This window comes from Bombina bombina, chromosome 2 (assembly GCF_027579735.1).
Source record: "Bombina bombina isolate aBomBom1 chromosome 2, aBomBom1.pri, whole genome shotgun sequence".
NCBI classification, from domain to species: domain Eukaryota; kingdom Metazoa; phylum Chordata; class Amphibia; order Anura; family Bombinatoridae; genus Bombina; species Bombina bombina.
The window spans coordinates 648469062-648489772 of record NC_069500.1 but is presented as its reverse complement, the minus strand read 5'-3'; positions in this window follow the sequence as shown (position 1 = coordinate 648489772).

Sequence of the window (20711 nt, the reverse complement as noted above, 5' to 3'; positions counted from 1 at the left end):
ACGATCATTGACAGTTGGATACAACAGGAAAAGGCTGTAGCCGCATATGACAGGCAGCAGAAAAGAAGAAAGTACAGGGTCAGACGCGTTTCCTCATGTTAATGCATGATAATCTTCAGTGACCATACCTACTACCCACAATACACTGCCTTATAAACCTGAAAGCAGGTCACTCCCAGCAATTAAATTTCCAATTAAGGTAAAAGTTTACCTATAAGGCAGGGTAATGGGGGCAAGGCTTAAAGGGGACATAAATTGTCAAAAAATGAACTTCAATATAAACAAATTATACATATATTTTATCCATATATATAAAAAGAAATGTATATTAATGAAAAACTACTGTTGCCGTGGCAACATGGAAGGGGATAATATGTTCCCTAGTGTTTGTGCCTTGCGAGACACAAAACAAACTCCCTCTTTGACAATTGGTGCCAAAATGTCATCTGTGGTCAATATGGGAAGTGCTTTCCTAATAATGTTGCAAATCCTACCATATTCTAAACTATAGGAAGTGATACATTTAAGTTTGTTAAATCTATTACTTTCTTGTGATCTCTTGGGCAAAAAAGATCCTTTCTGTCCAAAAGATCAACTTCTTTCTTTGTTTCATCCAAAGCTGTGCGTGGATACCCTCTCTGGACTAATCTCTCAGTTAAATCATTGCAGTGTCTTTGATAACTCTTAAGACTAGTACAATTTTGTTTAACCCTAATGTACTGACTTTTAGGGATAGAGTTGATGGTATGTTAGGGATGACATGATTTGGCATTTAGAATAGTGTTCCCAGCAATAGGTTTACGGAACAATTCAACATCAATACAAGATTTCTGAACGTTTGAATGTAATTCAACATCCAAAAACGGAATTGAGTATTTGCTGCTTTCCATGGTAAATATTAGATTTAAAGTATTGTTCTGTAAATAAGCTAAAAATGGTTCAAGGAGGTCTGTTGGACCCTTCCAAATCAACAAAATATTGTTGATGTAGCGACCAAAAAAATGTATATATTCTCTGAAGGGGTTCACATCTCCATAGATGTGGGACAGCTCCCACCAACCCAAATACAGGTTGGCATAGGAGGGGGCAAACTTAGCCCCCATTGCTGTCCCACGCCTCTGGAGATAGTAATCCCCCTCAAAAAAAAAAAAATTGTGGGTCAACAGATAATCAACAGAAGCCTCAATTAACCATTTGGTAGCTTCATCATAAGTAGAGAATGTATCCAAAAAGAATTTAATTGCCAAACCACCTTTGTCATGAGGAATACAAGTATATAAAGAGACCACGTCAATTGTAACAAAAATAAATTCTTTTTGCCATGTTAAGCTTTCAACCTGTGTGATAACATCAGACGTGTCTCGTATATAACTCATAAGGCTCAAGACCAAAGGCTGTAAATACCCATCTATCAATTCAGAAAGAGGCTCATTCAATGAGCCTATTCCTGCCACTATGGGTCTACCAGGTGGACAGGTGGCATGTTTGTGGGCCTTCGGCAAATAATGAAAGATTGCCGAAACTGGGTGCTCAGTATATAAGAAGTCAAAATTGGCTTGTTTGATAACACCATCATGCATTGCCTGCTCCAAAAGGATCTTTAAAGATGATTTGTAAAAAAACACCGGATTATTTTTGAGTTTCTCATATACTGCAACATCCAATAATTGTCTGTATGCCTCATTCAGGTAATCCTGTCGATTCAGAACCACCACTTTTCCACCTTTGTCAGAGTTACGTATGACAAGTTCTTTATTGCTCTTAAGTTCTTGAAGAGATAAAAATTGTGTTTTTGACAGATTATCTCTACGGTTTGGTTGTTCAACTGAACTCAATTTCTCCAATTCCTGCTCAACAGTTTTTTGGAAGACTTATATGGAATTGGATCTAGATTTATCTGGATAGCATTTTGATTTACCCTTCATTTTAGTTATATCCTGGGTTCCCCCAATAGGATAAGGGTATAATTCCAAGTTCTCTCTATCCAATTCCATGAGATCCAATATGGAGCATTCATCAGAAAAATCAAAACCACATCTTATAGGAGTTGGTTGATCCCTACCTTGTGTACTCAAAGCTGTGTCAGTAACTCCCAAGAAATGTTTCTTGAGAACCAGTAATCTCACAAACCTATTTAAATCAATAACTGTATCAAAAAGGTTAAAATGTGTGGTAGGGGAAAAACCAAGACCTAGAGACAAAACCTCAATCTGTGCCTTAGACAAATTAAAAGAAGAAAGATTAATAACATTATTGTCCTTCATGCATATTTCTGAGACTGTGTGACTCTCCTCCTCTGTGGATACCGCCTGGGCTTGGGTATTAAGTCCTGACTTTGATTTCCTTGATTGTCCTCGTCCCCCTCTCCGTACTTTTTTCGATGTACTGTGGACTTCTGTGGGCCCCTCTCGTTTTTTGACTGTGAAATATTTGAAGCAGTATTAAGTGCAAAAGATGTTGAGCCCTCAATAGCAGGGGAAGTGGCAACAGATGTTTCTATGTCAGAGGAGTCATAGTCATATTCCATTTCCCTGTACTTCAAAAAACAACATAATTCTGACAGTTCACTGCTGACATTTCAGGCTATCCAACTGATTCCCAGACACCCTAGAGGTGGTAATAGAGGCATTGTTCTCAGTAAAAGAGAAGTGTATTGGATTTTTCAGTTGGACACCAGGGTGCCAGCAGGTTTAAATTTTGATTGGGATGTTAAGTTATACGTAGATCATTAGTATACATTTTTTCATTTTTTCAGTTTTTACACTACATCTATATGCTTATTGCAAGTGGGACTTTGTCAGTTTAATTACATTTTTATTCATATAGCTTATTCAAGATTTAAGCATATATATATATATATATATATATATATATATATATATATATATATATATATATATATATATATGTTTTTTCCTTTTTTTTTTTTTAAATGATCATTTTTTATTTTATATTTTTTAATTTTTATGTTTATATTTTTATAGTTTTTCATTAAAATAAATTTCTTTTTATATATATGGATAAAATATATGTATAATTTGTTTATATTGAAGTTCATTTTTTGACAATTTATGTCCCCTTTAAACCTTGCCCCCATTACCCTGCCTTATAGGTAAACTTTTACCTTAATTGGAAATTTAATTGATGGGAGTGACCTGCTTTCAGGTTTATAAGGCAGTGTATTGTGGGTAGTAGGTATGGTCACTGAAGATTATCATGCATTAACATGAGGAAACGCGTCTGACCCTGTACTTTCTTCTTTTCTGCTGCCTGTCATATGCGGCTACAGCCTTTTCCTGTTGTATCCAACTGTCAATGATCGTGTGTGTTTAAACCTTTGCAGTATACAACAATAAACAGGCATTTATCTACTCTGTTGAGTCCTGTGTCTCTCTGCTACTGGGTGCAATAGAATTTATTGGGACATCATTGCTAAGAAGCATAGCACACAAGAGAGCGCGCTTCCATTGGCTCCCATGGGATCCTCATTCTGATGACATCACAGAAGACATTAGAAAGAAAGCGCAGTGAAGGGGGGGGTCGTGCAGCGATGGGCAGCATTTTTAAATATAAATATGTATATGAATATATACATACTGTATATATGATGTGTTAATATTTGTATATACAAACATTTTAACACAAAAATATACAGTATATGTTTTTAATCATATACATATATATTTACATTGCGGTATATGGGAACAAAGTGCTGGGGGGGTTTCTAACACCCCATTCCCATCCAACTTTAAAGCCCCAAAACTGCCTATTGCAGTTTTGTTTTTTAAAAATTGTATTTTTTTAAATAAAAAAACTATAATGCCCTCAATTTTGAGGGCTTTAGGGGCAATTTTAGAAAACTAAGTTCATTTTTGGAGTGCTAATTGCTACCGTGAGGTCGCAGAAGCAAAAACCAGCCACTAAATGGCTGGTTAATTATTGTGTTACCGCAAACGGGCAAATTTGCCCTCTTTACGGGTGCACAATAATTTAGCACTTCACTTGTAATCTAGCCCTTAAAAATAAAAAACCTCATTAGCTTTAAAATAGCGAGATATGAATGTTAGACAAGATAATAGAGTCTGTATGAATTATTGTTTGTCCATGTTTCTTGCGGTTCTTGTTTGATGTTTGAAATATCATGTGTTGGGCATCTCACGCACCTATAGATGTTAATGGGAGGGATGCCCACTTATGAAATGTTGGAAAACATAGGTGAAGCAATGTGGAATTTTGAATACAATGTCGCCTTTCAGCAACCACACAAGCATCTGTTGTTATAAGTCCTGCTTAACATATTAGCAGGCAAACTCATCACCTGGCTTAATGACTGTCCCTGGTGGATACATGAGACATAGGGCCTGATATTCAAAACCTCACCACTCAGGTCTCATCGATACGGCGAGGCCCTTAAAAACAAATTTAGAAACACAAATTTTATCTTGAGAAAAGTTTATCTTGCTATGTAGTGTTCTTTATGTGGAACAGAGGCTCCTACATTAAAGGGACAGTCTACACCATCATTTTATTGTTTAAAAAGATAGATAATCCCTTTATTACCCATTCCCTAGTTTTGCATAACCAACATGTTTATATTTATATACTTTTTACCTTTGTGATTACCTTGTATCTAAGCCTCGGCATACTGCCCCATTATCTCAGTGCTTTTGACAGACATGCAGTTTAGACAATCAGTGCAGACTCCTAAATAAATCCACGAGAGTGAGCACAATGTTATCTATATGACACACATGAACTAGTACTGTCTAACTGTAAAAAAAATTAAAAATGCTCTGAGCTTGGAGGCAGTTTTTAACGGTTTAGAAATCAGTTTGAGCATACCTAGGTTTAGCTTTTCAAAAATATCACCAAACAAATTTGATGATAAAAGTAAATTTGAAAGTTGTTAACAATTGCATGCCCTATCTCAATCATGAAAGTTTTATTTTGACTAGACTGTCCCTTTAATATGCAAGGTCTAAAAAAATCCCAAAGATTTTGTGTGATATCTTTCCATTCTGGCGAGATTTTAAATATCAGGCCCATAAAAAGAATGCAGTTCAATACAGTATAAATTAATTAAAATGTTAAAACTATACAAAGTTGCATATCAAAATAAAAAAAAAGCTGATGAGTTTTTAAACAAACCAAATACTTTTGATTACAGGTACACACAATAAAGTGAACAATTTATTATCAAAAGTATTTTATTGTTGTGCCTCAATAGATGAAATTCATAACCTTTTTCTTTTTTTTTTTTTTGACAAGACAACTCTAACATACAACCAACCACAACAATGTGCTTTCAGCGTTTTTTTGTTTTTCATCTTAAAAACAGTTCGGGAGGACATACATTAAGGCTAAACAGATTTTTTTTTACGTAAATAAATATTTGTCATAAAGAACAACATAGAAAACAATTAAAACTGCTTAAATTGAAATAAGCGAAATCTCAAACAGAATTGAATAGACAATAGAAAAAAAAAATGAAAATAATTGCTTTTGAGGAAATTAACAAAATATTATTCTGACACAGCCTTTGTTATTTATTGGGGGGTGAAATGTACACTTTTTTGTGTCTCTCACACCATTATATAAGGTAACATATAGGGCGCCATGTACTAAGAGGCGGGCAGACAGCTTCTTAACTCGCAAAGCTGTCCGCCTGCCTCCGCTACACATGGGCAGCAGATCTATTGATCCACTTGCCCGTATGTACCATTACACACTCATCGGAGTGTGTAATGCCCGCCCCTTCAATCGCGAGACCAATCACGCGACTGAAGGGGCTGTCAATCACCGAGAGCGAGCATGCTCTCTGTGATTTTGCTTTGCCACCTAAGAGGTGGCGTAGGCTGTAGGAAGCAGTGGTCTAATGTCCGCTGCTTCTTACATTGCGGGAACTAGGCTCGCATATGCGAACCTGCCCCGCAAAGGCTCCGGAGCAGCTTTCACTGCTTCGTACATGGAGCCCATAATGTTATGCCCAAACCTTTTAAAATGGTCTAATAATGTCATATTACTAAAAAGAAGAAGGGTCTGATGAAACGTCACAATAAATTGCACACCGAAACGTCACAATAAATTGCACCCCAAAACGTCACAATAAATTGCACCTGATGTTTGAAAGTCCAGTGAGTGCGGATCTATTCATTCACTATTGATACCTTTGTTCCTGACACCCTTGCTAATTTTGAGAAAGTGAGAGTGTGAATCCCCCAGCAACTTATTATATATATATATATACATATATATATACTGTATATATATATATATATATATATATATATATATATATATATATATATATACACACTGTATATATATATATATATATACTACATGATATAGAAATATAGAAATGTACATTACTTGTATACATAGTGCTACAAGGTTCTCTCTATATAAACACAATAATACACATTTTGTCATGTAGCATATTTGCACTCGTATTTGATAGCACATGGTACAGCTTCTATAAAGCAAATAAGAGATTGTGCTTTTGACTTTCAATTCATTACATTTCTAATATCTCTCAGCATTGCAATATCCTTGTTTAAGTTCTAGCTTATGACATTTGAGTTTTCCTCAAGAATCCATCTCTAATGATTCATGTCACCGGTAAGATGGTAAATTTGAGAGCTTGGCTGATTTATCATTAAATGGACTTTTTCTGCTAGGGCCTAAAGGTTCAATCAATTTCAAAAGAAATAATGAGAAAAGACATATGCATAGAACTCTATGAAATATTTCTAGCTGTATGATTACTGTGTACAATTGTAGCTTGAATAAGTATTTTTTTTACTATTGTTCAAAACAGTAAATAGATAAAATTAGTGGAAATTATTGTGAAGTGTTAAAACAGTAAAATCTTGAAAATTGCCTAAGTATAAAATCAGATTGCAATTTTAAATGACGGAAATCCTTTGCTTTCAACCACCTAATAAATATAAATGTTTTCATAGTTTTACAAAGGCATCTTGAAGTTTGACACCATTTCCAGTCATTTAAAAATTACTTGAGTGGACATAGCTGAAAAGGTTTTTTTTTTTTTTCTTCAAAGTCACAGCTCTTTTTGCCTCTAGGGCTAGTAAGAGTGGAAATTATTTTTCTCAACTAAGTAACAGTTGGCAAATGGAAACACGTGTCATATATAATTATCTTATTTTTAACAGATTTTCTTCAGGTCCCTGAGAGGTTATTAACCCCAGAATCTATTGCATGTTTAAAAATATTAACTATTTTTGTTCCTGAATAACTAGGAGTTAAAAATGATTCAGATAGACTTTTTTTAAATTAATTTCTATTATCAAATGTGCTTCGTTCTCTTGGTATCCCTAGCTGAAAAAAGAATACGCACATATCCTACACTAGTGGGAGCTGGCTGCTGATTGGTGTCTGCACACATTTGTCTCTTGTGATTGGCTGACTAGATGTGTTCATCTAGCAGCCAGTAGTGCAATGATGTTCCTTAAGCAAAGGATAACAAGAGAATGAGGCAAATTTGATAATAGAAGTAAATTGGAAAGTTGTTTAAAAGTGTATCAGATACACTTTTAAACAACTTTCCAATTTACTCTCTCTCTCTAACCCTCTGTGTGTGATTGTGTCTCTCTCTAACCCTCTGTGTGTGATTGTGTCTCTCTTTCTCTCTCTCTCTAACCCTCTGTGTGTGATTGTGTCTCTCGCTCTCTTTCTAACCCTCTGTGTGTGATTGTGTCTCTCGCTCTCTCTCTAACCCTCTGTGTGTGATTGTGTCTCTCTCTTTCTCTCTCTAACCCTCTGTGTGTCTCTCTCTTTCTCTCTCTCTCTAACCCTCTGAGTGTGATTGTGTCTCTTTCTTTCTCTCTCTCTAACCCTCTGTGTGTGATTGTGTCTCTCTTTCTCTAACCCTCTATATGTGATTGAATCATTGTGTCTCTCTCTCTCTTTCTCTCTCTCTAACCCTCTGTGTGTGATTGTGTCTCTCTCTCTCTTTATTTCTCTCTCTCTAACCCTCTGTGTGTGATTGTGTGTCTCTCTCTCTTTCTCTCTCTAACCCTCTGTATGTGATTGTGTCTCTCTCTCGTTCTCTCTCTCTAACCCTCTGTGTGTGATTGTGTCTCTCTCTCTTTCTCTCTCTCTCTAACCCCTCTGTGTGTGATTGTGTCTCTCTTTCTCTCTAACCCTCTGTGTCTCTCTCCCCCGTCTGTCTCTCCCTCTCCCCCTGAATGCTTTTCTGTGTTTCTGTCTACCTTTTATTTATTTAATTAATGAATTGGTAGTGCCACCTGATGGTGTGGCTTTATTTAAAGGGGTGGGGCCAAGCGCCCCACCATCTTTAAATTTCACCAGCCGCCACTGGATCAAGACATTTTTATATTTACTGAATAATGAAAGAATCTATAAGCATACTTTGCAGCATTAAAGTAAAAAGTATGTTTTAAACATATTTTAGTGGGCATGGATTTCTAGATCTCATAATCAGAGCAAGCCTTGTGTTATCTGGCAAGAGTTTCTGTTACAATCCTTTTAGACTAAAATCAGATGTTTACTAAGTTGACCAGTTTTCAAAGACACCATTTAAAGGGACATGAAACCCATATCAATCCCATATGCAAATTTAAATAACTTTCCAATTTACATCTAATATCTATTTTTTTCATTCTTTTGATATCCTTTGTTGAAAATCATATCTAAATATGCTCAGTAGCTGCTGATTGGTGGCTGCACATAGATACCACATGTGATTGGCTCACCCATGTGCATTGCTATTTCTTCAACAAAGGATATCTAAAGAATGTAGGCGTATCCTAGCCACTGCCTCACCAGCCTCTGATGTCACTGCACGTCACTGTATGTCCTATCCAAATAACAAAATATTTTTTGGGGCTACCGGTCCCTTCAATAATTAATTAATTGCATGCTTTTTCTCAGGACATGCCAACATGATTATAATTGGTAATATTTTTTAAAATTAAAACCTTTAAAAATATAAAATAAAATACTTAAGTTTATATTATTTGTAACAATGAAGGTCATTGGGCACAATGATCAAAAACTTGCCATCATGGAGGGACATCACACTAAATCTTTGGTGACTTTTTTTTTAACAATATAGTACAATCAATATGTCTCTCCTTCACATACAGAGCACAGCATTGTGGGATAAATAGTTCCCAAGATCAAATTTGCCTTTCTAAAATTCTTTGAGGAACCTCACAGTACTGACAAAGATACTTAAACAATCTCATCAGAGTGGAGAACTTTTGATTATCAGGCCCTTGATCACAATATATCTTAAATATGCTACATTTTGACAAGGTTATTTTCACCTTTATCAGAATTTATACATTTTCTAAAACAGTAATCACTACATAATATAAATGTGATCATTAAAAATATTTACCACATAATGTAGCATGGAATTTAAAGTTTCTTGATAAGTTTTTTTGATAAGAAACATTTTAAATAACGTTTCATTAAAATACTGTATATAAAGTTGAGGAGAGATTTTTCTAGCTTTCCTGTAATAGATGGTACCACAAATGTTGTATTGCTTATATAAAAATGATATGTTGGGCTCCATTTATCAATTGGCAGGCAGACAAGTTTCAATGTCATGAAGTTTGTGTGCCCAGCCTTGCGGCAAGCGAGCAGCATCCACTACCCACATTTAACCATGCTTAAGCTGCAGCTTTTGCAATGCAGACCCCTGCTTGCACACAGCCAATTGCATGCAAGTGGTTGCTGTCAATCATCCTGATCGGATCTAATCAGGATGATTGAAATCAGCCATACTTCGGGTGGTATAAAGTTTAAGAAGCAGCGGTATTAATACCACTACTACTTAACTAGCATTTCAGGCTCACTCATGCGCTTGGTCTCCAAAGCTGCTATAGCAGCTTAATAAAAGGAGTCCATTAACTATGAAAAAATATAGTGTTGAATCCAAGAATTCACACCCTATTATCACAGTTATTTTTAATTAAAAAATATATAAATTAATTTTGTTAATAAATAATAATATTTCATAGATTATTATATGCTTTTAGTTTATTTATTTTGAAAAAAACTCTAAGGAATTTACAGAGTGAAAGTAACATAGCAGTCAATTGAATTGTGAAAAGAACTGTTGCGGTCCACCAAATATGATGCTGAAGTAATTTGGACTAATTGTTTGTCACAAGAGGAAAGGATGTCCTTCTAATAATTGAATAATTAATTAGCAAAACACAGTATTTAGTGTTATTATTAGTGAATATTTATTATTTTTGTTTTGAAGTTCATAAAGGCATTACTTATCAGTCAGTGAGCATTAATATATCACTTAATGTGTATGCTTCCTGCTCACTCGAATCTAAACAAATTTACTTAAAGGGACACTGAACCCAAATTTTTTTCTTTTGTGATTCAGATAGAGCATGCCATTTTAAGCAACTTTCTAATTTACTCCTATTATCAATTTGTCTTTGTTCTCTTGCTATCTTTATTTTTTTTAAAAAAGGCATCTAAGCTTTTTTTTTTTCCGATTCTGGACAACACTTTTTTATTGGTGGATGAATTTATCCACCAATCAGCAAGAACAACCCAGATTGTTCACCAAAAATGGGCCGGCATCTAAACTTGCATTCTTGCATTTTAAATAAAGATACCAAGAGAATAAAGAACATTTGATAATAGGAGTAAATTAGAAAGTTGCTTAAAATTTCATGCTCTATCTGAATCACAAAAGAAAAAATTTGGCTTCAGTGTCCCTTTAACAATTTCATGTAAAACATATTTATGTTAAGATTTGTTGATATTTACTACAGAACTTTGCTGAAAATTTTAATTTTCTGTGCTTAAATACTCATATTATACTAACAAAAGATGTATGTATTTAAATGGGGAAAATGGTTCTGAATAGGAATAAAAGAGCATTGTGTTTCTTACATTAAAGTGGCAAACTGCAATTAAATTATGCTGTCAATCTTTTCCTGGTTAATTTTAATTTTTTTGACACTTGTATGACATATTTATTTAATAAACATGCTTACTGTCATCAATCTAATTTTATAAATAGTAAGAGTATTGGCATATTGACTGGATTATACACAATTCCCACTGTTCTATCCGATGAAAAACATGTTATCCCACTGACAGTGAATTGCCTATTTTAGTTAAATAGATCCCTAGACTCTCATTCTTCCTTCAGAGATTGTATCTTCAACTATGAAAATAAATAAAAGTCTGACATCAGCATTTTTGTTCCATACTGGCTTATTACCTGATTGTAAGATAACACTCAGATTCAATTCTCTTTTTTTATCTGGTGCAGTGTCCTTGATAAAGGTTTCATTTTTATATACAGTGTATCATTAAAGTATGCAACTAACCATATATAATATCCAGGTAGATTTACATTGTATGGCCCTTTATTCTTGCCAATAAACCCCTCTCCAGTCATACTTTTATGATTATGTTAAATACATATCATATGACTTACAAGAGGTTCCCTGTGCTTGGAGTCTGTCTCATTTACTTCAGTACTTCATCTTTTGTTAGTATCACATATGTTCAGCCTACTCCATCATTTAGACACAAATCTCCCAATGCAGATAAGACTTGCACTCCAACTGTATACTATGGAATCACCTTCAAATACAAACATGTTAGTTTATTCTAAATGCATTTAATTCAATCCCCCATTCTCTCTGTAATTATTTTTGCCAAAGTAAGGCACGGCACAATCGTAACTTTAAAAAAGCCTCCATCTTTATACTGTTAAAACAACAAATTCTACTCTTAATACATCTCTGCTTAATAACAATTAAATAGGTGTGTAGAAATTCCACGTGATTTTTTAACAGATACTGAATGATTACTTTTATAATAAACCATATATTTTTAAAGGGACAGTAACGACCGTGTAGTTACAAGACATTTCTGTTGTGTTGCTATAGAATAACAAATTGATCAAGTCTACAATTTTGTTGTTTTCAATAGCCAAACTCCATCCACCATTTGCTTTATTTGGATAAGCCAACAAGGCTAGCAATATTCATAATGTTAATATAGCGTGCATTGATTTAAAGTTGTTATCAGTAAAAGTACAGTTAGGTACAGATATGTATAAGTGATAGCCTTGAGAAGTCAGCATGGTGCATTTTAAGTTCTGAGAATTAGAAAATCCTCAATTTTCAAAGCCAAATACTATAGTGGTGTTCATGAAAAAAGCAATCTTATTTGGGATCTTAATTAATTGTTTGACCATTTACATTAAATGAGCAAGTTTATGTAATTTATGCCTGGGCACCTACAAGCTTGCCAGTTTTTATAATTAAGAAATCTGTATCGCAAATAATATAGGAAGCACACTTGAAGTGTAAAACCATATTGGTCACATCTGCATATCTAAATATAAATGACAATTTTTTTATTGTTACCTAAACCCACTTCCTACTATGTAAGTATATATTTTTATATTTATATGTATACATATAATTATCATATATACGTATATAAAATAATTGCCCCAAATTTTCCTAATTATCTTTGTAATTTACAAATGTCATCTTGAGATAAAAAGCCATATATTAGAGACAAACACAAGAAAAACAACAGTTAAACACATATGGAATTTGATGCAAATTGTGCAAAATGAAAAAATGTCCACCTCTTAGCTAAAGGGCAAGCACGGCTATTGGCTAAGAGGTGGAAACATCACCTCTTAGCCTCCAATCAGCCAATAAGATTGAACTTCAATCCTATTGGCTGATTGCATCAGCTAATAGGATTTTTTCTACCTTAATTCCGATTGGCTGATAGAATTCTATCAGCCAATCGGAATTCAAGGGACGCCATCTTGGATGATGACATTTAAAGGAACCTTCATTCTTCAGTTGGACTTCGTTGGAAGAGGATGCTCTGCGTCGGATGTCTTGAAGATGGACCCGCTCCGCGCCGGATGGATGAAGATAGAAGATGCCGTCTGGATGAAGACTTCTGCCCATCTGGAGGACCTCTTCTTCCTGGCTTCGATGAAGACTTCTGCTTGTCTGGAGGATCACTTCACCCGGCTTCGTTGAGGACTTCGGCCCGGCTGGGTGAAGACTTCTCAAGGTAGGGTGATCTTCAAGGGGTTAGTGTTAGGTTTTATTAAGAGAGGATTGGGTGGGTTTTAGAGTAGGTTTGGGTGTGTGGGTGGTGAGTTTTAATGTTGGGGGGTATTGTACTTTTTTTTTACAGGTAATAGAACTGATTACTTTGGGGCAATGCCCCGCAAAAGGCAATTTTAAGGGCTATTTGTAATTTAGTATAGGGTAGGGCTTTTTATTTTTTTTGGGGGCTTTTTATTTTATTATGGGGACTAGATTAGGTGTAGTTAGTTTAAAGTGGGTTTTTTTTTCGTACTTTAGATACTTTTTTTCAATTGTATTTAATTGCATTTAGTTTAGGGAATTAATTTAATTATAGTGTAGTGCTAGGTGTAATTGTAACTTAGGTTAGGATTTATTTAACAGGTAAATTTGTTTTTATTTTAACTAGGTAGCCATTAAATAGTTAATAACTATTTAATAACTATTGTACCTAGTTAAAATAAATACAAACTTGCCTGTAAAATAAAAATAAACCCTAAGATAGATACAATGTAACTATTAGTTATATTGTAGCTATCTCAGGGTTTATTTTATAGGTAAGTAATTAGTTTTAAATAGGAATAATTTAGTGAATTGTAGTAATTTTATTTAGATTTATTTAAATTATATTTGTTAGGGGGTGATAGGGTTAGGGTTAAACTTAGATTTAGGGGTTAATAACTTTAATATAGTTGCGGCGACATTGGGGCGGCAGATTAGGGGTTAATAAATGTAGGTAGGTGTCGGCGATGTTAGGGCAGGCAGATTAGGGGTTAATAAAATTAAACTAGTGTTTGCAATGCTGGAGGGCGGCGGTTTAGGGGTTAATATATTTTGTTATAGTGGCGGCGATATCCGGTTCGGCAGATTAGGGGTTAAATATTTTTATTTAGTGTTTGCGATGTGGGGGGGGGCCTCGGTTTAGGGGTTAATAGGTAGTTTATGGGTGTTAGTGTACTTTTTAGCACTTTTAGCACTTTAGTTAAGAGTTTTATGTTACGGCGTTAGCCCAAAAAACTCTTAACTACTGACTTTTAAATGCAGTACCAGTCTTGACAGGAGAGGCTGTACCGTTCACTTTTGGTTAGACTCGTAATACCGGCGTTATGCAAGTCCCATAGAAAATATAGGATACGCAATTGACGTAAGTGGATTTGCGGTATTTTCGCATCTGACCAAAAAAGTGAGCGGTGAGCCTGTCATTTCAGGACTCTTAATACCAGCGTTAGGAAAAAAGCAGCGTTAGGACCTCTTAACGCTGCTTTTTAACCCTAATGCACAACTCATAATCTAGACGTATGTTCTTCATAAAAATGTTTTTATTTTAAAATAAATATTTCTATATATATATCTATACATTATATATATATATATATATATATATATATATATATATATAGTTATAGTCATATAGATATATAGGTATAGATATATATTTTTAAATAATCATATAAAAATGTTTTCAAGGGTTAAAAGGAATATGGTATATGGCAAGGAGTTTGGTTGGGAAGGGCTCCAACGTGTGTGTGTGTGTGTGTGTATATGTATTTATATATGTATGTATATGTGTGTGTGTGTATATGTTTTTATATATGTATGTATATGTGTGTATACATGTCTATATATGTGTAATTATGTGTATATTGGTGTAAACATGTATGTGCACACATATATACACATATAAACACATATAGACTTTTATATATATATATATATATATATATATATATATATATATATATATAAAAAACAGATGAATACAGCGCTATAAGTATAGATAGTCCCCAATCAAGAAAGGCAAAGTACCAGTAGTGTCCTATATTAATAGGTCTCCCTGTGATGTCCCAATGACACCAAATCTTTGATATCTGGAGGGAAGAGAGGGTTCTTTTCTTCTACATGCAGCCAACTCCCAAAAAAATGAAATCCCCCTGTAGACAGGAGAGCTTCTTAGACCAAATCTAAAACAGAAGAGGGAAGGGCGCACAGCAAAAAAAGGCCTCCTGGTGTAGTATGTCAAGATATTTCTTATATATAATGTGATGCAGTGACAAATGAACACTCACATCTTATTACCTCAACTTTATGAGGTATAGATAAGACACAAAACGATTATCCACTTTGGAAAAGGCAATCCAGACCCCTTTCTGCGTTCAGCCTCCTGCTCTCTCTTCAGACAGTGTGTACAACCTTCCAGCAGAAAATTAACCACTTCAAAAAGTTGTCAGCACAGTTCTTTTTATCTAGAACAAAAGAGGGAGGGGTGCAGCAGAAACAAGGACCTCCTGGTGTAATATGTCAAAATATATGAGGGTATATTAGAATGCAGTGACAAATGAACACTCACATGTTTCAACCTCAACTTTATGAGGTATAGATAAAACACATAGAAAACAATTATCCACTTGGGGAAAAGGCAATCCAACCCCTTTCTGCTTCCAAGCTCTTTCCTTTTTCCTCTGGTAATGTATTCACCCTTTCAGCAGAGGATTTAACCCCTTTGAACAGATGTCAGTACAATCCTTCTGAAAAAGGTGCTAAAGCAGTTCTCCACAGGGGGTGGCAAAAACGGTTATATATACCAGTGGGACTTGATGTATAAAATATACTTTTATTAAATGAATACACAACTTCATGCATATACTGATGCTTTAAAAGTCCTAATATAACCGTGTTGAAAACCTTGAAGTAAAAAACATAAACCCTAAAACAGTGCTGCAAATTTTCAAAATAACCGTTTTTGCCACCCCTGTGGAGAACTGCTTTAGCACCTTTTTCAGAAGGATTGTACTGACATCTGTTCAAAGGGGTTAAATCCTCTGCTGAAAGGATGAATACATATATACACAGACAATTTGAGCCCTTCCCAGTCAAATACCTTGAAATATGCTAAATCACTTGTATTAATTTGTTATGTGTTTTGAATAGAAATACCTGCAATTCCTTTGTTTTTAAAAAAATATTTCTATATAAATCTGTATTTAATATAAATATTATAATAATAAATATATAGCTGTATATATCTGTATATATTCATATAGTTATATATGTATATATATTTTTTTCCTTTAAATAATTATATATATATATATATATATATATATATATATATATATATATATATATATATATATATATATATATATATATATATATAATGTTCTTCTATGTGAAGAACAGAGGACTTTAAAGAACTCCTAACAAACCTTCGGGTTTAGCACAGTTAATCTAGCGCATTGGCAACAACTAATATTTTTTTTTTTTTAGTGTGCCCCATTGAAGTCCATGGAAAGTTAGAGTGGTCCTGATATACAAAGTCCTTAAGATAGTGTGATTGACAGTCCCTGCTCTCGTGCGATTGGATGTGTGATTACATGAGCAACCCCTTGTGCAATGATAAACACAGGCAGCATGATGCTGTCTATAAGTCACAATCACACGTGGACAGATTGCCTAATTGGCAACCTGTCTGCCCACTTGTTAATAAATTGAGCTTATTGAGATCATATGCTCAAAGTCACAGATATAAGCACACTTGTGTTGACAAAAATGCTTACTATAATGATTACTATGTTTTCCTAAGTGGTAATTAAAGATCAATATAAATTATGAAAGCAAAATAAGCTATTTTAAAGTTAAGGTAAAGTTAAGGTAAATTAAACCAGATTTTTTTTTTTTTTAAAAAAGGCTAGTAAAATGATAAGCTAAAATGTTATGATATTATGAACAGATTCTTCAGTGCTGCCCATGGCTACAAAGATAAAAGCACAAGGAAGAAACAATACAATAAAAGACAAATACAGGGGGAATTGAGGGCCCTATTCCCATGAAAACGTACAATCTAGATGAGTAGGAGGATGCGAAACAGGAAGTGGTTAATGCAAAGGTGAGAATGATATTAGTGAGGAGATAGATGAGGGCTGTTGGTTAAGAGAAATTAATTTGTTACTGAGTCGGGTGATAAGCTTCCCTGAAAAAAAAGGTCTTTAGGAAGTGTTTAAAGGAGGACGGGTTAGGGGAAAGTCTGACAGCTTGAGGAAGTGTGTTCCAGATGGTTGGTGCCACACGAGAGAAGTCCTGTAATCTAGAATGGGAGGAGGTGATGGCAGAGGATGTAAGGAGCAGTTCATTGTTGGAACTTAGGGGGCAGGCTGGAGTATATGTGTTGATGAATGAGGACAGGTATGGTGGGGCAGCATTGGTGAGGGCTTTGTAGGTCAAGGTGAGAATTTTGAATTTAATTCTGCTGTCAATGGGGAGACAGTGAAGAGACTCACAGAGAGGTGCAGCAGACACAGAGCGTTGGGAGAGGTGGATTAGCCTGGCAGCGCCATTTAGAATGGATTGAAGGGGGAGAGGTGGGAGAGAGGGAGGCCCGTTAGTAGGTTATTACAGTAGTCGTCGGGAAATTACCAGGGAATGGATTAGCTGTTTAGTAGTTTCAGCACTCAGAAGCAAACACATTTTAGAGATATTACGTAGGTGGTTGCGGCAGGATGAAGAGAGCAATTGGATGTGGGGAATGAAGAACAGATTTGAGTGTGACTCAGAGGCAGCAGACTTGGGGTGATGGTGAGATAGCGGTGCCGCCAACAGTGATAGAAAATTAGAGACTAGAGTAGAGTTAATGGGTTGGATTAGAAGTAGTTCAGTCTTGGACAGAACTACTTCTAAACAGAAATTAGATTTTTTTTTATTACTGTTGGAGCAAGGCTCTATAATTTCATGCGGTAGATTCTATACTATAGCTTCTTTTTTGTTTATTGCTGTCATAATTTTCTGTATTACAGCTGAAATGTAGGGTGCACAAATAATTTAACAAGAATTAATTCAATTGTTTAAAATATTTATAGTAGTTTAAGAAGCCACGAATATTCTAGCACAATAAGTTTTTCTTCCTAAACTTGGAATATATTTATTTAAGATAATAATATGGCACATTTTGATGAAAAATATGCCCAAATTAAAGTAACATTATTTTTTATGGAGCTACAGTATGCAGTTTTAAGCACGTTCTTATTTTAAAAACATTGGCAGCTAAGCTTTTTCAGAACATCTATAATATAGTGTGGTCGGACAAGGCTAAGTAATAGCTGTGATAAATATAACTAAATATACTTTAGTATATATTAGCTGGTCATAACACAATCTCTCAGAGGCACAGTGATAAAACAAAGTGTTTTGAATGGATATAATAATGACCATAAAATTAGTGTGAGGATATATTCTGATGGTTTATTGTTGATAGATTATCGACTAGCTGACACAAGCAAATATTTTGCAGAAGCTCATTATTTATTGAGAGTACAAGTCTCTCTATTTTCTGAAGAACTCTGGATCAGTAAATCTCTCTAGCTGCTACCTATTTCTGAATGACTTTCTGTATTTTCCTGCCTGTCCATCATACCTATAATATTCAGGCTATTATTGTGTATATGTGTATGTTCTTTTCATTCTTTTCCCTCACTGGACTCCAAAAACATTAGATCAATGTTTGAAAATATTTTGTCTCCTTTAATTATCATTTTTATGTTACTAGCTATATATTTAACTATTTAGAATAGCTGTTGCATGGCTCTGTATTATAATGAACTAACGTTATCAACAGATTGATTAATTAAGAAATGGTGCGTGCAAACATTTGCGCACAAACACATAGTCCCCTAGTTATCAAGCCGTCAACCTCAAATACGCTAGAATTCCGCAGCGTATTTGTGGCGAGGATGATTCGCCTTAGTTATCAAGCCCTATATACCGGCAAAAGTAGAATTTAGTGACGTAAGCTTCGATCCGCCGGACTCAGTCCGACACAGATCGATTCTTTCGTCACTACAGATGTTCCGCACACAAGTGCGGCACTATCTGACTACTTTTGCTAGTTATCAAAAAACTAGCAGGTACACTCAGCACTTTTCCGGCCCAGCGTACCTGGTTTTCAAACCGCCGCCCTGGAGGCGGCGGATCCCATAGTTCGCTGCTGCCAGACATCCCATTGATTCCTATGGGAGATGTCTACACCTAACACCCTAACATGTACCCCGAGTCTAAACACCCCTAATCTGTCCCCCCTACACTGCCGCAACTAAATAAAGTTATTACCCCCTAAACCGTCGCTCCCGGAGCCCACCGCAACTCTAATAAATATGTTAACCCCTAAACCGCCGCACCCGTAGCCCACCGCCACTATAATAAATATGTTAACCCCTAAACCGCCGCTCCCAGACCCCGCCTCCACTATAATAAACTGATTAACCCCTAAACCGCCGCTCCCGGACCCCGCCGCCACTATAATAAATATGTTTACCCCTAAACCGCCGCTCCCGGACCCCGCCGCCACCTACATTATACCTATTAACCCCTATCCTGCCTCCCCTATACAGTCACCACCTATAATAAAGTTATTAACCCCTATCCTGCCCCCCCTACACCGCCGCCACCTATAATAAATTTATTAACTCCTATCCTGCCCCCCCTACACCGCCGCCACTGTAATAAAATTATTAACCCCTAAACCTAAGTCTAACACTAACCCTAACACCACCTAACTTAAATATTAATTAAATAAATCTAAATAATATTTCTCTTATTAACTAAATTAATCCTATTTAAAACTAAATACTTACCTTTAAAATAAACCCTAATATAGCTACAATATAAATAATAATTATATTGTAGCTATTTTAGGATTTATTTTTATTTTACAGGTAACTTTGTATTTATTTTAGCTAGTTAGAATAGTTATTAAATAGTTATTAACTATTTAATAACTACCTAGCTAAAAGAAATACAAAATAACCTGTAAAATAAATCCTAACCTAAGTTACAATTAAACCTAACACTACACTATCATTACATTAATTAAATAAATTAGCTACAAATAACTACAATTAAATTAAATTAAATAAACTAACTAAAGTACAAAAAATAAAAAAGCTAAGTTACAAAAATAAAAAAATAAGTTGCAAACATTTAAAAAATAATACAACAATTTTAAGGATTAATTTATTAAAGTATAGTGTAGTGTTAGGTGTAATTGTAACTTAGGTTAGTTTTTATTTTACAGGTAAATTTCTCTTTATTTTAACTAGGTAGCTATTAAATAGTTATTAACTATTTAATAGCTATTGTACCTAGTTAAAAAAAATTGAAAGATGCCTGTAAAATAAAAATAAATCCTAAAATAGCTACAATATAATTATTATTTATATTGTAGTTATATTAGGGTTTATTTTAAAGGTAAGTATTTAGTTTTAAATAGGATTAATTTAGTTAATAAGAGAAATATTATTTAGATTTATTTAATTAATATTTAAGTTAGGGGGGTGTTAGGGTTAGTGTTAGACTTAGGTTTAGGGGTTAATAATTTTATTACAGTGGCGGCGGTGTAGGGGGGGCAGGATAGGGGTTAATAAATTTATTATAGGTGGCGACGGTGTAGGGGGGGCAGATTAGGGGTTAATAAGTTTAATATAGGTTGCGGCAGGGTCCGGGAGCGGTGGTTTAGGGGTTAAACTATTTATTTAGTTGCGGCGAGGTCCAGGATCCGCAGGATAGAGGTTAATTACTTTATTATAGGTGGCGGCAGGATAGGGGGGCAGGATAGGGGTTACT